This window comes from Haliotis cracherodii, unplaced genomic scaffold (assembly GCF_022045235.1).
Source record: "Haliotis cracherodii isolate W230 unplaced genomic scaffold, xgHalCrac1.p SCAF_3, whole genome shotgun sequence".
Taxonomy (NCBI): Eukaryota; Metazoa; Mollusca; class Gastropoda; order Lepetellida; family Haliotidae; genus Haliotis; species Haliotis cracherodii.
Window position 1 is genome coordinate 17,486,993 of NW_027266286.1, and position 6,000 is coordinate 17,492,992.

Consider the following 6,000-nt stretch of genomic DNA (forward strand, 5'->3'; position numbering starts at 1 on the left):
CATATCGCGACTGTTACTTCGGATCGCTTGTGACAGTTCACGCCAACAATATGCTCTGTGGCGCTGGGGACGTATACTCTAAAGTAGGTCACGAAAAACACAAAGACCAGTGACGCATGCTGCTACACTTTGAAGCTGCTAATTGATACTACTACTTCAACATATAACAACGTTGTCGACGGCGATACATCGTAGCGCTTCATCGAATACCACACAGACAGGTAAACGAGGTTCACCTCGGGAGTGACACGTCACATCGAATGCTTGACGTCACTAGATAAAATTATGGAGAACAGAAATTAGAATGTATTTGCGGACAGTGCCATGAGTAGGTGGGGGAGAACTGGGTGAATATTGATTGGAGGTCTGTGATGGTGTTTTCCAATATGGGAAACCTCAGAGGGGAGTGCCAGTTTGACGGGAGGTTAAACGTATCTGGTCTTCCTTTTGTTGTATTGTGCATCTGATGGAGGTATGGCGATGACGGAGTACAAAACTAGTGCTACTTCAGTTGTATTCCAGTATATCACCGTTGACATTTTTTATACCATATGTGTACCCTGCCACACAAAACACACATACGCACACGCACAAACTCACAAACTTTCTCTCACTCACACACACACACACACACACACACACACACACACACACAGAGGCGCACACTCACACAGGCGCACACTCACACAGGCGCACACACAGAGACACAACACACAGGCACAAACGCACACACTGACGTCAGTTTTCCAAATCTCTGAAGCTTGACAGATGGTATTTTCAAATGGTACATCAGTATATGTAATGTCATGTTAAATGTGAGACGTTATTATCACCATGTGGTTATGACCAGATGGTCAATTGCGCTCATTACCTCGGCATGAGATAAACCCAGTAGAAAGGCTGAAGTACGGTGTTTGATATTGATGCATGACGCCTTCCATACACTCTGATCAGTTATCTCGAGTTATCCCTCGCCCACGCCAATGCCACCCGGATGAAGCGGAATGCCGCTGTGTTGGGTAGGACTGACTGCGATGTCGTCATAGACGTGACGGGCTGATACTGGAAAGGCGGGGGTGGACTATCTTCATCAGGATTTTGACAGAACATGAATTGATGAATGTGTTTTTCACAAATATTTCTTTAAAGATCCGTGTCTTCATCTATAGATATTGTAAAAAGTGTTGTCAAAATACTACCAAAATATGTATTATTTGTCAAATGTATTGCAGCTAAGCATAGACGAATACCATAAGGCAACAAAAAACAGCATCAGTTCGTTAACAATTGATATCTCTAAGAATGCTATACAATATATAAACGATGCTTGTTGTAATTTACTGTGTTATATTGGAGATTGAAGTGAAAACTAGCTGAAGTTTCGGCCCGATCAGTTTCTGCACAAAGGTTGAATATGGCGCACCCACGTTACTGGAGGTAGGAAATGAAGGAGTGATATTAAACCATAACCATCTGACGGTAACTATATTACCAGCAATGGTTGCAAGAAGCGGGAAATCAACTGTCAATATGGAACAAGCAGACGATCAGTATCAGACGAGAACTCACTATAATGGATGGCGGCAATCTGTGCGCGAAGTATCGATAACAATTGTCCAAAAGCAGATTACCGTCATCCTCAATGACGGAATGGAAGGAGAATATCTTGATGACCACACACTTACCTTCTATGTTGTGTGTATCGCCCAAATCCCTCAGTAGAAAGGATCCTGGTTGAAGAACCAACACCGCTAACCTCCTCCACAGCACGAGATTGTCGCTGCCTCCAATCCAAAGATATCGATCACTGTATCCTACTCCCACACATGTGCGCATGCGCCTGGATGGCTGAACGCAGTGAATCTAAAAGTGGAAAGCGTTGTTGTTTTGTTGTATATGGCGTACATCTGGCGGGTGTGATGACCGTCAATGTAATTATAACGCAGAGACGCTATGCCGTGATTTGGGTCCCATCAAGGAACACTTGGGATAATTGCAGGCGTAACTGCAACATATGCCACAGTTATTTCTTGGTCTTTAGACAAGCAGTACTTTCAATTAGATCATAAGTACATATGATGGCGTTACATAGGTGCTATACACAACATGGGAGCAGCATGGGGAGGAGGAGGGGCGTTACACCTGTACTTGACACATTATAGAAGTGGGGGGAGTTGCGGGGGTGGGGGTGGGGGACAATACACCTTGCTATACACATTATGGGAGGAAGGGACAATTCACCAGTACTTTACACATGAGACGGGAGGGGGGGGGGGGGGGGGGGGGATATAGGAGTGGTGCACGTATCGTGGTTAAGGGAGATATTGGCGTGGTGCACGTATCGTGCTGAAAGGAGATATAGGCGTCGTTCATTTGTCATAGTTAAGCGAGATAAAGGCATGGTGCACGTGCCGTAGTGAAGGGAGATATGGGCGTGGTGCACGTGTCGTGGTGTAGGGAGATATAGGCGTGGTGCACGTGTCGTGGTTAAAGGAGATATTGGCGTGGTGCACGTATCGTGCTGAAAGGAGATATAGGCGTCGTTCATTTGTCATAGTTAAGCGAGATAAAGGCATGGTGCACGTGTCGTAGCGAAGGGAGATATGGGCACGGTGCGCGTGTCGTAGTGAAGGGAGATATGGGCACGGTGCACGTGTCGTAGTGAAGGGAGATATGGGCGCGGTGCGCGTGTCGTAGTGAAGGGAGATATGGGCGTGGTGCGCGTGTCGTAGTGAAGGGAGATATGGGCGCGGTGCGCGTGTCGTAGTGAAGGGAGATATGGGCGTGGTGCGCGTGTCGTAGTGAAGGGAGATATGGGCGTGGTGCGCGTGTCGTAGTGAAGGGAGATATGGGCGCGGTGCGCGTGTCGTGGTTTAGGGAGATATGGGCGTGGTGCGCGTGTCGTAGTGAAGGGAGATATGGGCGCGGTGCGCGTGTCGTGGTTTAGGGAGATAGAGGTGTGGTGCACGTGTCGTAGTGAAAGTATATATAGGCGTGGTGCACGTATCGTTGTTAAGGGAGATATAGGTGTGGTGCATGTGTCGTAGTGAAAGTAGATATAGGCGTGGTGCACGTGTCGTAGTGAAAGTAGATATTGGCGTAGTGCACGTGTAGTGGTGAATGGAGATATAGGCGTGTGTAGATTATGAATGAGTTATTTGATTAAGAACTTGATTTACAAGTATCACGAGGTATGGATATTGTATCAGGACAGATTTGTCTGACTTAGTGGTTTGTACGCTATTCAATAATTTGCTGACTTTGCAGTTTATCTGCTGAGGTATTTCAGGACTCAGACACTCACATGTTTAAGAAACATGAAGTAGTGGCTATCAAATCTACAACAATCGTCGAGGTACTTCCGAACAAGTGAATCAATTCCCCCGAACTCATTAAAAAGCGAAATAAATGTCGGATCATGTTGACATCGTTGGGATTGTATTTTTACCTTTACAGATATCTAATAACGGCTAATGCCAGAATAAAGAAAATCGATTTCACTGTTTGAAAATACCGACGTTTTACATTTTTAGCGCCACTTGTAACGAGGGAGAACGGATACCTTCACAGCCAGGGGCATCAGCACATGACAGGACGGGGGCTGTACCTGAGTGGGTGAGTGAAGGGGTCTGGTGTAACGTAGCCTGGAACATTATTTGAGTTATATCACGGCGTGTCAGCTTGATGTGAGAAGCCCGGAGTGATGCAGGTCTTAGACCACGCTGGTAAAACCTACACGCAAAAGGTATGTTGCTGACAAAAACTCATAATTCTGGATTCTGACATCTTGAGGGCACGCAACTCTGTAGGCTTCAGCACTTCACTGGGGGCACTCGTGATACTCACTTGTGTAGTCGGAACACATTAGGTGATAGTGCTGGATAAATGCCCTGTGTTACTTGGAACAGTGAACAAATTAGGTGAAAATGTTTAAGTATTCCCCTGTTACTTGGAACAGTGAACACACTAGGTGAGAATGTTGTAATATTCCCCTGTGTTACTCTGAACAGTGAACACATTAGGTGAGAATGTTGTAATATTCCCCTGTGTTACTCTGAACAGTGAACACATTAGGTGAGAATGTTGTAATATTCCCCTGTGTTACTCTGAACAGTGAACACACGAGGTGAGAATGTTGTAATATTCCCCTGTGTTACTCTGAACAGTGAACACATTAGGTGAGAATGTTGTAATATTCCCCTGTGTTACTTAGAGCAGTGAACACATTACGTGAGAATCTTGTAATATTCCCCTGTGTTACTCTGAACAGTGAACTCATCAGGTGAGAATGTTGTAATATTCCTCTGTATTACTTGGAACAGTGAACACATTAGTGGAGAATCTTGTAATATTCCTCTGTGTTACTTGGAACAGTGAACACAATAGGTGAGAATGTTGTAATATTCCCCTGTGTTACTTAGAACTGTGAACACATAGGTGAAAATCTTGTAATATTCATCTATGTTACTTGGAACAGTGAACACAATAGGTGAGAATATTGGAATATTCCTCTGTGTTACTTTGAACAGTGAACACATTAGTGGAGAATCTTGTAATATTCCTCTGTGTTACTTGGAACAGTGAACTCATTAGGTGAGAATGTTGTAATTTTCCCCTGTGTTACTTGGTATAGTGAGACATAAGGTGAGAATGTTTGAATATTCTCCATGTGTTACTTGTAAATATTAACACATTAAGTGAGCATGTTGGAATATTCCCCTGTGTTTCTTGAAACAGTGAAAACATAAGTGAGAATGTTGTAATAGGCCCATGTGATGCTTCCAGTTAACATCGTTATACTATAGACATGTAACCCATTAGGGAAACATTGATTCCCTGTAAATATTGTTCTTGCTGTCATCACAATTATCATAATCATCAACGTTAATCATTTTAATGTTGCTTGTCCATGTGGCAGTAATTGACCACGAGAGTTTAGGTAACCAAGGCTACGGTGTTTGTTGCCATGAAGACACTGTAATAAACAGCTTGACATGTATGTGACCTTCTCACACGAAACGCGGGATATAATTTCCATGACATTTCGATACATGAATTACTGAAAAAGTCTATTGTTGCACTGTGATCTCATGCCCGTGAGATGTCAACCCATCTTAGAATGAACTTAGGATGACATATTGACAGGCACTGTTTCAAGTCGAGAGTCTTGCTATATGGAAACCTTGGAGGGACATGTCACGGAGACACATTGTAGAGCTTTATGTAAGCCTTGATTGGACGTGTCAGAGTGTCCCAATAGAGCTGTATGGGGAACTTATGAGATATATGAGAGTCGTATTGTAGAGCTCTAAGGGGACGTTAGAGAGGTATATAAGACCATGTCAGAGAGTGGCGTTGTTGAGCAGTATGGGAGACTTTGAGGGTCGTATCAGACAGTCATATTGTTGAGTGAGTGAGTGAGTATGGTTTTACGCCGCTTTTAGCAATATTCCAATATCGCGGCGGGGAACACCAGAAATGGGCTTCACGCATTGTACCCATGTCGGGAATCGAACCCGGGTCTTCGGCGTGACGAGCCAACGCTTTATCCACTAGGCTACCCGACCGCCCTTCGTATTGTTGAGCTGTATGGGAGACACTGAAGGCCATATCAGAGAGTGGCGTTGTTACGCAGTATGGGAGACTTTGAGGGCCGTATCAGACAGTCATATTGTTGAGCTGCATGGGAGACACTGAAGGCCATATCAGAGAGTGGCGTTGTTGCGCAGTAGGGGAGACTTTGAGGGCCGTATCAGACAGTCATATTGTTGAGCTGCATGGGAGACACTGAAGGCCATATCAGAGAGTGGCGTTGTTGCGCAGTATGGGAGACTTTGAGGGCCGTATCAGACAGTCATATTGTTGAGCTGTATGGGAGACACTGAAGGCCATATCAGAGACTGTCGATGTTGAGCTGTATGGGAGACACTAAGGGCTACATCAGAGAGTCGCAATGCCAAGGTCAAAATCAATAACAATGTTAGTTTAAGTTTCGCTAAA

General features: G+C 44.6%; 1 protein-coding gene across 1 annotated transcript in view; it reads right to left on the reverse strand.

Moving 5' to 3' along the window:
- The window catches only part of LOC139474462 (uncharacterized), a 51,945-nt gene extending 50,133 nt beyond the window's left edge, over positions 1-1,812 (reverse strand). Inside the window, exon 1 of the mRNA XM_071257497.1 lies at positions 1,686-1,812. The gene's annotated coding sequence lies outside the window, so the exon portion shown is untranslated. The remainder of the gene's footprint in view (positions 1-1,685) is intronic.
- Positions 1,813-6,000: the final 4,188 nt, after the last annotated feature.